Source organism: Cyanistes caeruleus, chromosome 2, assembly GCF_971803275.1.
Source record: "Cyanistes caeruleus chromosome 2, bCyaCae1.hap1.1, whole genome shotgun sequence".
Classification (NCBI taxonomy): Eukaryota; Metazoa; Chordata; class Aves; order Passeriformes; family Paridae; genus Cyanistes; species Cyanistes caeruleus.
The window spans coordinates 116,454,273-116,474,131 of NC_141702.1; the positions used below are offsets into that span (position 1 = coordinate 116,454,273).

At 43.8% G+C, this 19,859-nt stretch overlaps 1 long non-coding RNA gene across 1 annotated transcript; it reads right to left on the reverse strand.

The window, feature by feature from the left end:
* Positions 1 to 9,592: 9,592 nt before the first annotated feature.
* On the reverse strand, positions 9,593 to 16,162 carry LOC147655159 (uncharacterized). Its single transcript, XR_015282024.1, has 2 exons — positions 16,078 to 16,162; positions 9,593 to 15,130 (listed from the first exon to the last, which is right to left on the reverse strand). It is a non-coding gene; the product is annotated as an uncharacterized LOC147655159 (long non-coding RNA).
* Between the last annotated feature and the right edge of the window lie 3,697 nt (positions 16,163 to 19,859).

Sequence of the window (19,859 nt, forward strand, 5' to 3'; positions counted from 1 at the left end):
ACCACATGCTTGCCCAAGTAAATAGTTTCAAGAGCTGTTTTCAGGTAATACTTCAGAGATTTCATTTTCCCATCAGAGCAGAGCATCCTGTTTGCATTTATTGAAGCTTTCTGTAGATGCTCCCTGTTTTTATTCCCAAAGGCTGCCAGAAGTCAGGTGCTTCAGTTACAGGGTGAATCCTGGCCCCTCCTTACCCAAAGTGACAGACGCAAAAGGTCACATTGACACTGCAAAAAGGAAAAATGAGTCCCCAGGCTATGTGAGCTGTCGGTTTAGGTGTTTTGTCTGAGCTGGTCTTAGGGTGTTGTTGAGCCTTAGAAAGAAATTCATCCTCTGGGACTTGAAAAGGAAGAGTGGAACTGGGAAATTTTTGATGTCACCCTTCTCTCAGTCAGGTTTTAATCCCGTAATCTGAGAGACCATCTCCCTCGCTGCCTTGGGTGACCTTGGTACTCTCAGCCACCTTGTCCTGCTACCTCAGGGAAGGAATACAGTGCAGGAATCAGGTCATAGGTGTCCTAAGAACATATAAATGGGCAGATATTGGTGATCTCAGTTATTTAGTGAGATCTGTGCTCTGTGCTCATGTTTCATCACCCTAGACTGAGGTCAAATCCTCTTGTGATTTTAGCATTTAAAAAGCCCTTTCTTGATGCTGTAATTAAGTATATTATTTATTCCATACCCTTCATGCAATGAGTGACTTCTGCTAGCCTGCTTTTTGCATGATTTCCCTTTAGAGCTAAAACAGCTGGGATAGTGAAAAATATATTACTTGTCACCTCCCACCCCCAATATTGGCACAGTGTGTAAAGTACGAAAGCGAAAACACACATGCAGCGTTCTATCACAGTGAGTCTACTTGGATTCCTCTTTTAATAAAATCCAGGTGATTCCATGTGATTCTACCTTTGCAACACAGCATGTGCTCATGCTGGATGCATTGTGTTTTGCAGACGCTACGGGAGAAGCCTGATGGAGAGGGGCTTGCGGATGGGAGCGAGAGAAAACTACATTTACAGTAAATAAAAGCATCACCCACAGAGGATCTCTCAACTCAGTGACCTTTGAAGTTGCAAGGACACATGGCCTAGACAGGTAAGGGAATTACATTACTCATTATTTTACAGTGGTTTGGGGCTGTGAAGCATGCTTGTACAAGGAAAGAGCAGTTTGCAAAACTGTTTAAAAAGAACTGGATTTGTCAGCCATGACAACAGCTAGGGGAAGATTTAAATAAAATAATAGGTGTTTTTCGCCTTTAATGTCTATAATTAGTTAATGCAGCATAAAAACGAGCACATCATTACTCTTCCTCTCTCCACTGTAGAAAAAAATCAACAAAGAGAAAACATGCAAACCTAGTATTTTTTAGCTTGTCTTTTAAGAGCCTGGCTCCTGTTTAGTATGCATTTAGTAACGATGCATTCAAATGAATAATTTAGACCTTTGATGACAACTATTCAAGAGCAGTTTTATCAATGTCAGACAGCTTCCTGTTTTTGACTATAGAAACACAAGGCAGAAACCACCACTGCCATTATTAGTTTTGGCTCATCTTCCTGCTGGTTTGGGTAGGAAAGCCCCATTTTAATTTCTTTTTTCTTTTTTTCTTTTTTTTCTGATAGTGAATTGGCATCGTTACTTTTAGAACCTCCTGATTGTAAATGCTGAATCAAATGTATTACCTACCATAAAAGAAAAAAAAGCCCTGCCTTATACACTGCTAAAGCTGCAAAGCCAGACACTCCTGGGAAATGTTAGAATTTACACTGTCTTAATTTTGCAGGCTATTACTTCTGTGTTCCAAGGCACAGACAGTCACCTTACAGGTACTGACAGGCTTGCTTACAACTCACCCAGTGATGCCACATTTACTCACAGATGCTGGAAGAGGGAACCATCCCCACTCAGCAGAGCAGTTTCTTTTGTTGACAGTACTTTTGGTGGCTGTTGTGTGAGGAAGTTTTAAGGAGTTTTGTGTTCAGATGCACACAATTGCTCCACATTCTGGTGCTCACACCGACAGCCTCACAGGGGTTACTTTTAAGTAAAGGACTGTCTGTCCCTTTCTGTTATGGGTCTGTGGATCTAGCAGGTGTAAGGAGTTCAGCTTGTTCTGCATGAAACATCTCAACTGAAGGAAAAACAAGCTCCAACCTTGTATGAATTTTTTCCCATCCCTGTGGGATATTTTCAGGTTGTAGCTTACTATTTCACTGTGTTAGGGAAGGATATTTAGAGTAAAAAGAACTTTGAAATCAAAAGGTCAGCTAAAAATATCACTAAACATTTACTATTCCCTTCCACATTCTCATGGAGATTTTTTCCAGCTTTTTGTTTGAACCTTATTGATTCCTGTTATGAACATAATCTTATGTAGGTGCACACCCTGCATAAGGTGCCAAGCTGCACAGTGTTCTGTTGGATTCAGTAATAGACTTAAATTTAGCAATTTTCTGATTGGAAATAATGCCATTATTCATGTGTCCTTGTACCAACTCCCAAGCTGCTGCCTGGCTCTCTTGACAATATGACGTTCCTGATGCACATTATCTCAGAGGTCAGTGCAGAAAGAAAGGTGTTATACAACACTCAAGAACAAATCCTCCAAGGAGGAGGTCTCAGATAGGCACAAGAATGTTATATACCAATCTTGGCACAATATCTGCTGGGTCCTTAAACACTTTAAATATATGCAGTGCTCCCTTACTGGGTGTTACTTACAGCTGAGAGATCAGCACTGGCTCAGTACACACAGTACAGTCATTGGGACAGCTGGCCACAAGAATGGGGAAGAGCAGTGACTGATGGCTAAACTGGAGGGAACACAAGCTTATTCTTATTTTTTGAAGTTGTATGGAGGTTTTTCTTATAGTTTATGTTACTTTGTAAGCAACCTGCAAAGGCACTTATAGACAGCAATGTAAACCCACAAGCAACCGAGCAGCAGCAGTCAGTTTGTATTCAGAATTTTGCTTCCCTATCAGACCTAAATTTAAAATTTTTGGTCCAGTTGCTCAGTGGCTTAATTGCTATATCTGAAAATTATATAAAGTCTTCAGAGTGTTGTGAAAAAGCAAAGGTTAGATCCTCATCAGCCTAGCAGCCTAGGTGTGAACACAAAGCTGGAGGTAGGAGAGATATCCTTAGAGCAGCCGGGGAGCCAGGACACAGCTTGGCCTGTGCTGAGCATCCTGCTGCTGCAGCCAGCCTTCCTCCTGTCCCCCTGTGCTACAGGCCAGGCACAAGCCAGGGCTGACACTGCCCAGGTGCAAAGGGAGAAGCTGTGCAGCTGCAAGCAGCTGGCACAGCCTGGGCCAAGGAGCCACCAGCTCAGGAGCATTAATGGGGACGTGAGCACCTTCAGGCTCTGCCCTGCCCAGCCCTGCAGCTGCAGCTCAGAGCCTCTTCATTTAGAGGCCTGCGTGCAATTGAGCACAAAAGCTGTGAGGACCTGGAGATTAAAATATTTGATTTGCTTGAGCAGAAAGGACTTACTGACACAAACCAGGGCCTGTGATGAGATCTTGTTTACCAGGCAAGCGTGGGGCTGGAAATCAATACACCAAAATTGCTGTGACCAGAAATTAGACTCACTTAGTGAACAAAATTCATTAAAACAAGCTATGCCTCACATCACACCTTTTGCATGACTGATTTAACACTGTTACTTCCTTCTTTCTTTCTCCCAGAATGACCTTTTTGGAGCAAAACATTTGTAGAAAGTCACTTGTAAAAATTATGAAGTAGAAAATAATAAAAAAAGTCAGTCTTTTATAATGAGGCACTTGATAATAAAGGCTTTAATTAAAATGTTGTTGAGAAACGTAAAAGATAATATAAAAAACCACAGATGTGTGCAGTAAGACACTTGTGCAACATCTTTAGCAATTTCTTTTTAAGAACCTTTGATGGGTTCTCTTTATATTAAGACTTTCTTTATTCCTTTCCCATTAAACATCAGTTGCCTCATACTTGTGCTGGCCACAGTCTTATAAAATATGTTTAATAGATTTTCTTAGCAGGAGTTACTCTGCAAAAGTGATCTGAAGTTGAAGGAAGAAGCTTTGTGAATCAGAGGTGCAGCAGACACAATAACAGGAGTGTGTGAAGTTTTAGAACAAGGGGTGAGACAGGAGCTGGTGACTGGATTACTAATAGAGCTGGGAGAGAAGGATGAAGTATCAGTAACAAACTCCCTGTATCTCTCATGCTAATGTGCCTTTCTTCAGATAAAGGGCAGAAAGCCCCGAGGCCCTGCTCACAGAAATTGGTGTTGTGCTGCTGACTAACAGCACCTCTGGCTAATTTAGGCAAGCAGATTAAAATAAGGCTGATAGAAGCACAAAAGGAAAGATTTGTGTCCCTTGTATCTTCCCTTCAAACTGATATTCTTGGGATGGCAAAGGTGAGCTGGCAGGACCACCAGTTTGTGGTACAAGCATCTGGTGTGTGTGCTGTCTGCACGTTTTTATGAAGCACTTTTTGGGGGCTGACATTGATTTTCTTTCTTTTTCTCTCCACTTCTCCATCCAAACAGAAATATCCTCCAGCTAGTGCTCATCCCAGCAAGAACAGTAGTAGTAGTAGTAGATCTATGTGTATATGGTGGAGAAAAAGAACTTCAGTCTCCATTGTATTGCTGGCAATCAGCAGAAACTGAGAGCTGCTTTTTCTCTCCTAAATCCTCACCCACAAGCTCAGCTTCCACCTGAACACGCTGTGTGTGGTGCACAAACCTGCCGAGCCCCTAGGCACAGCTATATAATAAGATGTTCATTGCCAGCAGATTAAAATTCAGTTTAACACCTATTTGCCCACACAGAGCTGAACTGGTAGCAAGGAGCAGGTCTCATTAGCACTCTGCTGTGCTGCTCTGTAGACCCAGGAGCTGATAGCAGTTATTTATATATCTAGAAAGTAGGTATAAACCACAGAAATTATTACAGTTGTGGTTAGGCTGGGAGACAAAGGTACGTTGGCTCACTCTGTGGTGCTGGGTGCCCCAGGGTTTGGGATATGAGGCTGGATAAGGGATATGTAGGACACAAACACCAGGGAGAGAGCAAGTGGTTCACTTGACTCCAGAAGCCAAGAAATGCTATAGGATCCTATGGTCTGGCCACGGTTCTGGACAGCATAGTCCTCTGAGTTGCATCAAAATAAAGATTTTCTTAGGAAGAAACCCTCTTCTGACATGGAGATCATGTTTTTACTATTATTAAATATTAATTAAAAATATCAGTAGGAAGGGTGCTTTTAATTTCTGAAGGCACAGAGGTCCAGAGCTATCGAGCTACAGTAGCTGACTTTCATTGCAACTGCATTCAGACTGGGATTTAAGCATCCCATTCTTTGTGCAGATCTTTCTTTCCAGGAGTTCAAAGAAGAAGGGAAACAAAGTTGCATTTGAAGCTGGACTACAAGTTGGTCAGCTGCACGACCCACCTGTTTGGTAGACAGGATATTGCATTACATTTGTATTTGCCTTTCTTATTTAAACAATAGCACATCTTCCCTAGGAAACCAACAGTATTTAACTAGTGCTGAATTATAAGTGACATGAAGAACCTGGTTTTGCAAGGAAAAAAATATGAAAAAAATTGCATTGATTAAAGTTCCTAGCTTAAAATTATTTCTTCAAAGTTCATCTAACTGCAATGAAAGCCCCCATAAAACCAAACTACAGTAGAAAGTGTATGCATATAATTTGCATAGCTGCCATTCAGAGGCAGACAGGGTAGGAAATAAGAGGTTACATGCTATTCAAGCTCTAACCCCAAGCCTCAACTCCTTCCACAGTCTCAGCACAGCTGGAGGTTTTTTGCTAAATTTGTCACCAGTGTAGCAAAGAACAACCAAGAAAGATGGAAAGAGAGTAATTAGACTTCAGGCTCAGTATCTCAGGAGTAGGAGCAGAGCAGCTCACCACCCCTTTGAAACCAAAAGCTGATCTCAAAAAACATCATAAACCCAGCCCAAAAAAAAAGGAGATGTCACCAAGTGGTTGCATTTGTGTTTAGGATAGTTAAAAAGACAGAACTGTATTCAGTTTTTCTGTTGAAAGAGAGAGTTTAAACCAGCTAGGAGTTTGATTTGAAATTGAAATGCTGTGTTCTGGTTTGTTTTAAGAATGTCCATAAATGCTGCACTTTTAGGTGATTTTAAAAAATAACAAGAGTTGGTGAAATCTAGCAAGCAAAGCTTTTTGCAACATTTTCAGTGAAATGATGCTTCAGGGGTAGTGAGATTATGGCACATTTTCTGAAGAGTGGATTAATGTTGGGTAGGACTTCCCACAAATGCCAAATCCTACTGTATTCTAGATTATCGAAGCATAGCTTCATGTTTTGATAAAGAGAAAAACAGTCCATCTTGATTTTTTTTCCTATTCATCCTTTAGTTTCTCAAAAAACCCAGTTCATTTAGGGTGATATTTCTGAAGTGGATATTGAAAAAAATGCTTCTCTGATGTTATGTTCTTATGATGTGAGGATCCCCAGTTTCTCATGAAATCAATATTGTGTATTAGTTGTTCTCTCCATCTCTGAAAAAAATCAAGTAATAAATCTTTCTGGCATCTCTATTCATTCTCCTGATTACACCAGATAATGCTGAGGAACAAAGCAAGCTTTTTTTAGCTAAATTGCATGTCTGGAGAGGCTTGTGAGGGGGACTGTGTAGCTGTGGAGATAAAGCCTCTAACTCCACATTAATATATAGCTCAAAAAAAAGAGAAATTGGAACAGCCATGAAATATGGAGTACAAGATACACCTTGCATTAGTATTTCTGAGCTGAAGGAATGGGCTATCAAGATTTAGGTGGCATAATATTCTGAATTCTATTTTAAAAGCATCATTATCATCAGAGAACACTTAATATAAATCCTTCCTACGGATTCCCTGCAGGAATAAGGTGGCCTAGCTAACAAAGCCTTGATTTATTCAATAAACCATACTCCATTTTCCTCTGAAACAAGACAAGGCACCTGCTTCTACCATTTCCATGGCTTGGCTGCCACTGCACAAACATTCCTTTATATCCAAGGAGTACCTGGGCACTACCACATGTCCTGATGTACAAAGGTCTCTATTCACACAGCTCACAAGAAAGAGCAAACAAGGACACCACAACTACTAAACACACAGGAACTTGTTCAGCTCCAACAGACACAGCATTTCCCACCCCCTGCCAGGATTTTCACATAGCAACGCCTTAGCAGGCACGTGAAGGAAGCCAAAACAAGAGCAGGATTTGCTGCCTTAGCTCTTCCCTTTGCAGCCTTGCAGGAGGGAAGGGAGACAATCAGAGTCCTTGCAACCCATAACCTGTAAAACCAGCGTCAGTGCACCTTTACCTGTGCCCCAGAGAGACTTTTGCTTCTCATTTATCAATCCTGCCTCATGAAAACACTGTGCCATAAACCCATGTTCATCTCTCATTATATTATTATATATACAGTCATTATATGCTGTCACTAGAAGCATGCATGCCCCTTTGAGCCATTAAATGCCCACAGACTGGGGAACACCACACAGCTGGGACAATCCAGCAGATCTGGATCTGGTCTGTGTTGTGGGCTCCTGCTGGCAATGCTTATCAGGGGCACGCTTTGGGGTGATCTAAAGTTCCAGGTCTATAGACTGAGTAGGTCTTGGTTATCAGCATCCCAGTGGGTGCTGACCCGCTGGCAAATTCCAGCCCTAAATTAGACACGCAAGGAGCCCCACTGAGGTCAGGGAGGCTGCTCAGCTGAGCAAGGCTTACGCACAAGAGCTGCAACACAAGCTCCCGCTAATTGCAGCGAGAGCAGACTTGGCCCCAAGGAAGGGATGTACCAAAAACACCTAAGAGGATTCTCTCTGTGTCCTTGCGTGAATTCACCTGTGGAGTACACACCAAACACAAATGTGTACTAGGAATGAGAGATACAGAAGGTGGAATGGCACCCAGGCAATATCTCTATCATGCAGTACACTGATTATCTTCCTAGATCCAGCCCACTGTTACAGCCCTGCTTCAACCCAGTGTCTTACATTAGCATAATGATTTCTCCAAAGGAGACTTTCCAGTGACCGTGCACCAAAACCCACTTCATGAAAGAAGTTGTGATGCTGCTTCTGGTACAGCAATCAGAAACCCAACAGGGAGAGAAACGCAGCTCAGGCAGCGAAACTCAGAATTACATTGCTGCAAGACTCTTTAGTGGATGACTGATCAGATTATAAAGAGCACACATTGAAGAGTAACCTCCAGACACTCAGCAATGAATCTGTAAATGCACATGTTGCTGCCGCAATCAGGCTGAAGACATGGGGGGGTTGGTGCTCTCCTTACAGATTAGAACAGCAGATCACTTCCATTCCCACAGCTTTCACAACCTGGCTAGAAGAAAATAAATTGCAGCGTAGGGAACCGGTGAGTTACAGTCTGTGTTTAAAAGAGGAGGAGATGGCAAATAGCTGTGTGTAATGTTTAGTGCTTTATGAAACCCTCCCCAATTTTTCTCCTAACAGTTATGAATGAAATAGCAGCCTGTCTTAAGGCAGCCCAAGCTCAGCCCCTCTATGATAAGGATTTAAAGATGCTTAAACCTAGTTTGTAAGCAGCTTCATTTCTGATTAGGATTAAAAAGTATCCTGAGTGTTAATCCTGCATTCTTCAGTAAGTTTAAAAGAGAGGAAAATATACAGTGAAAAATTCTTCCCTAACCAATCAACCGACCAACATTAGTGTCAGATGGCTACGGAATTGCTTTCTACATGTCTGCGATTCAATTCAGTTCAATTATCGTTTGTGCTTGTGAAGGAACATGAAGTGTTGGTTACTTTGGGACAATTCTCTCCCAGCTCCCTTTGGAAACCATTTGTGCCATTAAATAATTTACTCCCAGCACTGTGCTCAGCTGACAGTCCCATACATCAGCTCATCCTGAAAAGAAGATCTATATAAAATCTTTGAGCGACTCTTCCCCAGCACAGGACGCTCATGTCTTGTCTGCGGCCAAGGCATCACTACAATACAGCACCACCTTCTTTGATTTTATCAAACCTCAAGGAAGGCTGGTAATTTCCATTTCCCCCCTCAACACCCAGACCTACTTTCCTTTAAAAACTCTGTTCTTTGCATTCCACCCCCTCGTACATTGCAGTTTCTATAATCATCACCTTATATAAGAGACCCAGAACCGGGAGCGGTTATTTATCCATGTTTGCGTGCCCTCGCTTTCTCCCCAGAGAGCACCAAAATAACCTAACAGGTCCCCATTTGGCACACGTGGGCTGGCATACCCTTCTAATCAGTGGTGCCCGTTGTCACCCTAAGGGGAACGATGCTGGGGACAGAGAAAAAGGGTTTATGCTGAAGGTGTCTTACAGGGTCCTTGCTCTGGTGTTGTTTTCCCAAATACTCAACTCCACTCGTGCGCTACACAGCAGGTGATGGGCCAGCTCTGCCAGTGCCCTGGGTTTGCACAAAGGGAGTCATGTAGGAAAGCAGGAGGGAGCATCCACAGTCCCAGAGCCACTGCAGCAGACAAACCTGCACCCACCCAGAGAGTCAGGCTTCTTACTCGGCCCTTGTGCGGCTTTTATTGTTGGCCTGTTTATTTTCAGGTGGCCCTGTTGCAGCATTGTGACTCAGCTGGTTTCTAACTGACCTGGCAGGTTTTTACTGCTCTTCTGTCCTGCTTGCTGGCAGAACAACAAAGTCTGGGGGATTTATGTGCCCCAACACCCACGCAGGAGCTGTGACAGAAGCCTCCTCCCAAGGAGAGGAAGTTTTTGCTGACAGATGCCTCTGTTTGAAGTGTCCATGTGTATTTAGGCCCTGATCCATCAGAGCATGGGAGCACTCAGCCTTAGGCACATCCATATTGCTGTCACCAGGCTATGTAAAGTAAGGTGAATATTGAAGTCTTTCCTGGGCTTAAAGCTTCAGTTTATTGTCCTGGCAGCTCTTGTAGCCTGCAGTGCTCTAGGTTGATGATTTACAGAGCAGCTAAAGAAGAAAGTTTGCAGCAAACACATATTTCTGCAGTGAAAAAAGCACAGGATAACTTGTTTAATCTGTTCTGGGGAAGGGCTTTTACAAGCAAACATGCATTTACCCTTTTTATTAGGCATTTCAGCCACAAAATTTATGACCTCAACACAGTTTTGCCCTGTGCAGAGCACCTGTAGGCAGGAGTTGTTGCAGGAGAATTCAGTGGTGCACGGCCTATAAATGCCTGTTAGACACCATACAGGGTGCTGGGGTTAGCAGCAGCTTCGTAGGGATAGACACATCCCACATTTAGTCACTGTTTCAACCCACTCCTTGTCTTGCCAGTTTAGTTCCTGCCAAGCTTCCACTGACTTTGTAACTTTGAGGGAAGCAGATGGGAAGTAGTGGTATTCCAGAAGGCTGGGGGAGCTTCTAATGGGCCCAGACAAGTTTAACAACAAAAATCTAACCCTGAAGAAATACTTTTCTTCTTTAAATTTAAAAAACCCCTTTGTTTTATTGGGGAAAAAAAAATCTCAATTTATTATCAACATGCAGATTTTTTAGTGCAAGCCAGCACCCCAGCCTGAGCTTTGTGTTGCTGGTACCCTCCATCAGCTTTGTTCTTTGGTCAAACAATTTCTTCAGTGAGCTGCTCTAGTCTGGTGCTCTCAAAAGCTGATTGTCCCTGCCACTATCCAGACCACCTTCCTTCCGTTCCTTCCTCATTTCTGCCGAAATGAACTCCAGACTGTACAATCCAAATTAAAAGTCTTAATTTTTATAACTTGTCAGCCAGACAAAATTAGTTTTGCTGATAAGGGAAATCCGCTTGTTTGCTGGAAGAGAGATGGAAAGTAGCTGTGCCAGCTCGGGGATCTTACTCAGCCAGGACTGGAAATAGCAGCACTCAGCCTCAGAGTTCATCAGTGAGCCACTTCTTCAGTAAAATCACCCAAACAATTTCCTGATGCTTCCCTAATCGCGCCTCTCTGAAATTCTTCTCCCCCCCAACCTGCTGATTTGGAAAAGGAAGTCCTTTTTATTTCTCTTCAGAAATTACATTGCTTTACTGACAGGGTTGAAAATGGACATTATGGTTCTTGACAGTCTTACTCATCTTCAACAGTGATGGCATACAGCAATGATCAGTAAATTCAAGTTTTTACATTTGAAATGTAAAGCTACCTGGTGTCATCATCACCTCATCTGTGTTATAATAATGCTCAGTTTTCACCTGACCTTTAGAAATCAGCAGATTCAATTACTTGTAGTATTTGCTAAAGATCCTCCAGGGATCTCACCATAAATTATACTGTATTCTACAAATAGATATGACAACACTAATCAGCAGATTAAATGACAGTGATCATTCCTGCAGAGATGCTTAAACATCTGATTGAGCTGGTACATTGGATCTATGCAGCCTTCAGCCTGCAGAGCCACTGCTCTCATGCATAGGAAATGCTGACCTTGCAAGCAGGCACCTGTAGGTTACTGAAGATGTCTGATAAAAGAAGGGAGAAAAAGCCTCCAAGCCTCCAGGCAAATGGACATCGATGGATGGCTACCAGTCCCTTCATTAATATTTTGCTCTGATATTGCCACTCATTTGACTTTACACAATTATTACCAGATGGAGCAGATCCAGACACTTCTAATACACCTTTCCACAGAGAAGAGAGAGGAGAGCCATCACTACCCCAGCACCAAGATGCTGCCTCCCTCCAGGCAGTCATTGCCAGATAGTCCTAAGGCTACTCCTCCTTGAGATATATTCCATAGCCTACTCAACAGCCATTTTGCAGTGTACAGGGACTAGATCTTGTCCCACCTCCACCCTCATTGTCCTGTCAAGCTGCAGTAGGATAATACTTGCCAAAACCCCAAATCATCAGCTGGCTGCTCCTGTGACTCCTGTGCTCCATGTGTTGCCTGCACAGTGTGGTTAGATCAGAAACGCTGTGCAGGAAGGGCAGCATGCAGAGCTGTGAGGCTGGAAGGTGCAAAAGACCTTCTACAGGTCATGAGGCAAAGGAGACCATTGCTGGGGCCAGGCTTACAGTGCAAAAGGCTGGAGAGGCCTGAGGCCACGGCTCTGCTGGGAAGGTCAGCCAAATGAGCACTGAGCCATGTCCTGCACTCACAGCCAGTGTCACCTTCATTTGGCCTCGTCCTCCAGCCATTCATTGGTAGCAGGTGCTGCAGGAGAAGGGCAGCAAGGAGCTGAGAGGTGCGACTGCATTCTCCACCACAAGCTGTTATTTTGACAGCTCTATTACAGTCATATAGAAACAACTCCTGGGAAGTGTAAAGCACTATAAAAAAAACAGGCAGGGAAATCATCTGTCCTACAATATGCCAGCTTTCACTGCAGAAGAGGATGGGATGCCAATGAAGATCTGCAATGGGCTCTTTCCCTGGCTCTTTCTTTGCCCACAGCTGGTTATTGTTCACCCCCAAGCCACTACTTCTCTTCTTAAGTCTGTGTGGTTGACACATCTGATGTTTATTTCATAGCAGCCCTTTGCCCCAGAAGATTAATTCATTTTCATACAAGAATGAGGATCTCAGCCCCAGATGAGGTGAAGCTCTCAAGCTGCCTTTCTTAGGGAAAAGCCAAAGAAGCTTATCCCAGGAATCACTAGTTGTGCAAGGTGTGACTCTTCATTCACACAAAGCAGTACAGGTTGTGGAGATACCACGGTGATTTCCTACCCCAGGGGCCATTGACACAAAGTCCAAGTGGCTGCTTGTCCATGCCAGGATTTCAGTGATGGATTTTGGTTTAATGAAGTGTCAGATCCTGTACAGACCAAGGCTTCTCTCATATGAAAACACAGCAGCCCTCAGCTGGGATGCCAGCCACATGTTCCCCCTGCTCTGCTCCTTCAGGAGCCTGCAGCATCACCTGGAGGGCTTGGTCACCAGGAGAGATCTTTTGCTCTACTTTCCTGAGGGAATGCATCTTCCTAATCCAAGAACAGGCCATAAGCCAGATACACCCAGACACTCTAGCACCAAAAATTCAGTATAAAGTTTCTTTTTTTTTTCCTTCTAATCACACATGGTACTTGGTAGCAACACCGTCTGATAACCCAGCATAAACAATCCTGCTCATTTGTGTTGCCTCGTTGGCGTTCTCCATAGAGACACACACACAAGTTTTCTCTTTATGTGCCACTCCTCCCACCTTGGGGAAGGAAATTAGAAGTGCTGATGGAGGAGCTCCAGTCACATTTCCTTCCAACTTCTGGTGGCATCAGCTCAGCAGTGACAGTTTGTAAGGCAAAACAAATGGTTGTGAATCAAGTGTGTGTTACGGAGCCCTACCCAGAAGAAATGCCTGTCAGGTGTTCCAGAAATTCACTGTGACTTTGGTATGTTTTTGTCTGACACGAGTTATGCTGCGAAGTTTAGCTTTCACCCTCATTACTGCAAATTATTCCCCCAGCTGAAGTGTCTTTTCTCTTAGGCAGCACACTGCAAATTGGTGCTGTGCTCTCAATCAGCATCACCTGCCTGTCAAGGGAATGCCTTCAAGGGCTTCACTCTGCACCTGGCACTTCTTGTGGAGGAGCCCTTGCAGCAAAAGGAAAGTTTTCAGCCTGGGGAGCAACACCCAAGTGCTGCTGGCAGGAGAATCCTCACTGGCAGCTTAGAGAAGCTCTAGCTACCACACAGACTGACATACCCACCCCCTTTCATCCCTTTACAAACCAATGATACCAAAGAACACTTGCACAGGTGTGGGAAGTAACATAACATCCTACAGTAGAAACTCTGGATGCCAGCAGAAAGTGATTTGAGTTTGAAACAAACCACAGTTTCATTAATTTGTACCCTCATTTATTTAAAAACCACACGGCTGTGTGGTCATTATCACAGGAACAGCCCTTGTCCCTTCCTTGCCTTTTTTGTCCACATATTTCTAAGGCAGTCCTCTAGGGCCACAGGCTTAGCTGGAGCTTTGTGGGAGGCACATAGCAGATGTTAATATTACTATATTAAATTGTAAGAGCTACAAACAATGCCTTTTGCTTTTTCCCTTCCCCCTCTCCTTTGTCCTCTGTCATGGATACCACAGCATTGTTCTGAACTTCTACACAGCACCTCTTGAGTCTGGGAATGGATACAGGAGAAAATCAAGACAAGACAGATATTTCTGCTGTGGAACACCAACCAGAATTTCATTTGTCATGAGCTGGAGTAATTAAAATTAATTTTTGCATGTTTTGAATACTGACTTTGGTCAGAGCATGAGCTGTGCAAAATGCTTATTTTTATAGTTTTGACGTAAATCATGGAATGTTTTCTTTCTTAATTTGGAACACTTGCCCCAAATGTTCCAAGTTTCTGTAGATAAGTCCAGGCTCTTTTCTTCCTCAACAAGTCCATCAATCCATTAAAGTCCCAGGGTTGACTGCCCAGATTGTTTAGCTGGACTGAGCACAGGACCAAGACATCTTCTAAAAGTGGTAACTTCCAACAGTTTTGATAGACCACTGATTCCAAGTAAGATGCACAGTTTTGCTATCTAAAATCTGCTTCTTCTTTGCAAAAGTGCCATGGGTCATTTGCTTAATAAAACAAACCCAGCCTCCCCCCCAAGCCCAGCACATACACAAAAATAATTTCCTTGGTCATATTTTTCTCTGGGGAGGTTTAAACTGTCAGCTTTGCTGAGCTACATTCTCCCCTCTCATTCTTTCTCATGAGGGATGTCCTGTCACAGGGGACTCAGTGCAAAGTCACGCTTTGAAATTTTCCAGAAGATTTAATATTACTGCATGTATAAAGACTTGCAAAATCTTTCTCTTTTGAAATGATCATATTCTATCAATAGTTGCTAGAGCTGGAGTTGTTCAGCTTTGGCAAATAGTTCAAAATATAAGAAGCAAACACTTCTGCTCCCAGGGTTACATGGATGTATCATTTTTCAGATCAGTCACTGTCTCAGGGTACATGATCATTTGCTCACTCACACTGAGATCCATTTGAAATTATCCCATGTGATTGGAATCACTTAGTGTTGAACGAGGAGCTCTCTGTTTTCAGTTGTGTCTTGTCTTGTCCATGGAAAGTCCTACTTGGCCAACAACAATAAACTCTTGGAAATGATCGCACACATTCTGAAACCTCTACAAGTGAAACGTGGGAAAAGCAGAAGCTTTAGTTTTGTTTTAACCTAGGACACTGGCTAAAAATCAATTACTGTAATGGATAAAAATCCAAAAATGTGAACCCACAGGGCCTGTCTCATATGGATACACATTTGGCAGTTTCTCACATTTGCAGTTTCAGCTGTCATCCTCTGCAGCCACCCACAGCCAGAAGTAACGGTGCGAGATCACCGCCAACACCCTCACATTGAGACTTGGGCTCAGTGTTTAATATCCATGATAACCCATCAGTTAAAATCCACTGAAATTCAACTCTCAAAACACTTGAAATGATTAATAATCAAAAGCTGCCTAGATAGGAATGTAACATGCCAAAATGTTGGCTAGCACAGGCAACTTGGCACAACAGTTTGCATTAAAGCAGCCTTTTCATCAGTTACAATAAATGAGTGTGGTAGAATCTCTCCTCCACTATTAAATTAATATGCCTTTTTCTTTTTTTTTTTTTTTCTTGGCACACATATGGCAGAAATATCCTTGTGGCAATAGGAAGGGTCTTGGCAGACCTGTGCCTAAACTGTGTGTTGATGCCTGTGCTTCTTGCCTTACAAGTCTCCTGTAGGGAGAGCAGGGGTTTAGCCCGAGTGCAGCCACCGTGATCATGAGTGCCTGGCTGTCAGCGTGCCTGGATGGGCTCCAGCTGCAATCAAAGCCACAGTGTGGCTCCCATAGAAAGCTGCCTGGAAAATGGATGTGCTTTATTGTAAGATGAGTCCCACTCCCCCTGTAACTTGTGGCAAATTGCAATTTTGCCAGGAAAAGCAGGATCAGGCACTGTTGGCTGATGCCTGTATTTCTGCTGGTAAGGAATGCTAGCCAGAAAACCCAAAATGGTTGTATAGAAACATCCTCCAACTGGTTTTCCCCCCATTTTATATAAATACTGCATGCTTTAAATCAATTACCTGTTTTCTTCAGCTCCCTGTGTTAGTGGTTTTGCGGCTTCCACTGATTTAGGGTTGCTAACTCTGATTTTACTGCAGGTGCTATGATGTTTATTGATTTGTTTGGAATTATCAGCTCCTTGAGTCATGTGAAAGCAATTTCCATTTCACAGCTCAGGAATGGTCCCACATCTGCTCCTGGTCAAGGAAGGTTGCAAGCATGCAACCAGTAACTGCTGTAAGCACTGGTAATATTAGTGTGGATAATTCTTATAATAACATTATAATTATAATTTTTTTTTATTTATTTAAAGGAGGCTTTATGAATGTCCCAGTTTAGGTTTTGAGTGGGTGGTGGTACAGAGGAAGAAACCAACTCATGCCCTACTCGACACCAGTGCTCCATCATCCCACAGTGTACATGCCACAGTGATTTACACCAGACAGACAGACTTAGCATCCCTACGAACCCAGTCCCAATTCTGAGGACTGTTATAAGAAATTAATTTGAGTGGCTGATATTTCATTCTGATCCTCCAACACTTGCATTTCTCCAGACATCCCCACCATCTGCATCCATGATGCTGCTGGGTTGCTGAAAGACAACGTGGTTTGGACCAGATCCTCCTCCTGGCTCGGGGCAAGCACAGCATTATTTTCATTCCACTATCTGAAGGAGTCAGATCTGGTGGCAATTTAAGAATCATATATTATCACAGGCTATGAAAAGAATAATTTATGCCCTTGAGCATTTCTCAGATCTTTCAGCAAAATCAGACATCTAAAGGAAAATCTAGTTCTTTGGAGAGCCACAGGGATGAGTAATGCACCCAAGAGGAGTTGGGGTTCAGACATGAAGGGATTAGCACGATCCACCAGCATGGTTTTGTCATCTCAGGCAGACTCAGGCACATCACATTTCCTTGTTTCATAACAGCCATCTGGATGTGAAAATGGGAAGATGGGAGCTTGTTCCATGGCTCTGCTTTGTCTTCCCATGGGCCATACATCACCTTGGGCTTTTGCAGAGGGCTGAGCGCTGCCTTTTGTGCTGGGAGCCGGCACCACTCCTGTTTGTCTGGCACACAGTGCCATAGACTGCACCAGGCCTTGGTAGCTCTGAAAGGGGAAATATTCCAGGGGCACCTCACCCAGTGTGATCACAATCATCCAGAATGCTTTGGTGCTGGGGTGGAACCTGCTGCTCTGTTGGGCACTTGTCAAGCAGTCCACGTATAAAATTCCCAGTGTTCCCTCAGGATCTTCTTGCTTTCACTCAAGGAGTCACTAAAATAGCTTTGCTTCTGTTGGCATTCACCTTCTGCTAGGATAACCTCTCCCCCCCAAAAAAGCAACCCCAAAGCTGCCCATTAATTGTTACAGCACTGACAATGCCTACAGGAACGGAAGGATGTATCTGCAGTTCCCTGAGCATGTGACACTGGGCAGTCACCATTAAAAAGTTGATCTAATGCAAATCCACAATCTAATTATTAAAAAATAAAATGAATGCCCCCTTTCCCTTCCAGCCTTACAGAAACAATACCACACTGAATTTGTATGAATGCAGGCTTTCCAGTTCGTCTCCCTCACTGAACATTTGATAGTTCATTTAAAAGAAAGAAAAAAAGCCAAGCAGAGCAGAGGGCTCCCTCGTGGAATGTAAGACCTCCAAAGGACTTTTGGCAGCATCTGGAGATATTATTAAGTTTTCAGACTAGGTAAGCATAGCACAATAATTAGGTCCCCTGAAGAGACCCCAGTAATTGATGGAATTTTATGACATCTATTAAGAAAGTATGAAATGGCTCTTCATAAAAAACAGTATTGGATTTTTCACTCTTCATTCCACATAGGCTAAAAATCAATATTAATACCTGGCTAGTGATTTCTGACACGCGAAGAAGTTTGTGGCACAAAGAGATCAGAACACTGGGTGCTAATTGCTGTGGAGCTAACGAGGGGATTGAGAGCACCGTGATATGTGCATTGGATTAGACAGACTACTCAAGAAATATCCACTGTATTTCTTTAAGAGATACTTGGAGAACTTGCCTTCTGGAACAGAAAGCTCTAAGTGTTATTTTGTAGAGCTGATTCTTTACTACTGGCAAGGCTCCAGAGTGCTGAAAAAACAAGTGAACAGGGGGGAAATAGGATGTGCACTGTGCATCAGCATTGTAAACAGAGATCAAACATCATGCAGTTCTCATGCATTTTGGGACTGAGCTGGAAACAGCCACTCAGGCAGAGGGCACGAGTGGGATTCCAGGGACCACTGCATCTGCCTGGTCCTGATTGTCCTCTGCTGGGGACAGCCAGGCTGCCCCTGGTGTCTGCTGAGGCTGCTGCAGAGCGGCAGCTAGTGCCAGCAGATGGGAAAGGCTGGCAAAATGAAAGTGCAACCTGAGGGGAAGGCAGCAACCTGCAGGAGGAATCATTTTGTATAGAAACAAACTCCTCATTTCACATGCAGGTCATGTGCTGTTTTCATACAACTGTTTTTAAGGTAGGGCTGTGTTTTGACAAAGAGGGCTTTGCTGCAATGATCTCAGTGCTTGCAAGTGATTTGAATATGGATAAAAGAGATATTTAACCCTACTAACTCCATACAGCAAGATGATAATTGTGTCAAATTCAGCTTAACCCATAGTGAAGCAGGGCAAATTAAACTCCAGGATTTTTACCACTGTGTGTAACATCAGCAAATGCCTGTCCCCGTGCCTTGGACCCCATCTGGCATCGCTGGCATCCCCTGTCCACAGCCAGTCCCTGTACGAGTGTACAGGTGAGGAGTTGCAGCTTTCCTCAAATAGTTGAGAACAGCAGCATTTCCATAGAGAGCCAGATAATTTCCCTCTCATTAGTTACCTTGACACAAAAAAGTTATCACAGCTCCACAATCTGTCACTGGTTTGAGGGAACAGGAATTTTAAAACAGATACAGCTTTTAAATTATGGCAATAGAAAACAGTTGCTTTTTATGGAGAGGGAGAGCGAATGCCCAAAGCTGGATTTCCTCAGGGAAAGCACAGCAATTATTTTGTTGCTACCAAGGCAATAACAAGGGTGTTTTATTCCTATTTCTAGAACCCTAATATGATAAAAGGAACTAATAGCAACAAGGTGTAGGAGACACACGCTGGTGAACGCTCTAATGCACCGAGCTAAATCGGGTCCTGTGCCAGACAGGCAGCACAGGGTTTCTCAGCAGTGCAGAGCAGAGGCCTGGGGTGCCACAACACAGTGGCATTTCATGGCATCACTCCATGTGTGCTGCCAGCACAGGTGACACGGGACAGACAGCCTGTGCCATTCTGTGCCACCCCCAGCCCTGCCCAGGGCTCCCCAACCCCGCTCCCAGCCCAGCACTTCCACAGGTGCAGGAAAATCCCTCTCTCTCCCTCCCCTCCTCTCCAGCTGGGCCTGGCAGCTGCCTGCAGGTTTCTGAGCAGGGCACGGAAGCCAGCAGAGGCATGAAGGGGCTCTGTGGTCGCTTGCAGCCCGTAAATCAGGACAGCAAACAGCCCTGCTGACGGCCGGGCTGCGGTTTCGGGCTTAACGATCAGAGGGAGCACTCTGCGGCAGCAAAGTAAAAGCAGAGTGTAATATTTATTTAGTGAAAGGAATACAGGCTGTTTCCTACTTCTACGAGTCCCTTCTCATCAGGAGAATCTTTTCACCTAGCTCGAGGAACTGAGCTCTCTGCTGAGATCATTGCACTCTCAGATGGAAATCGTGGCACACCACAGCCACTGCTTCCTCCTCGCTGGAGCTCTGGCTCCAGCTGCTTCCCTGAGGCT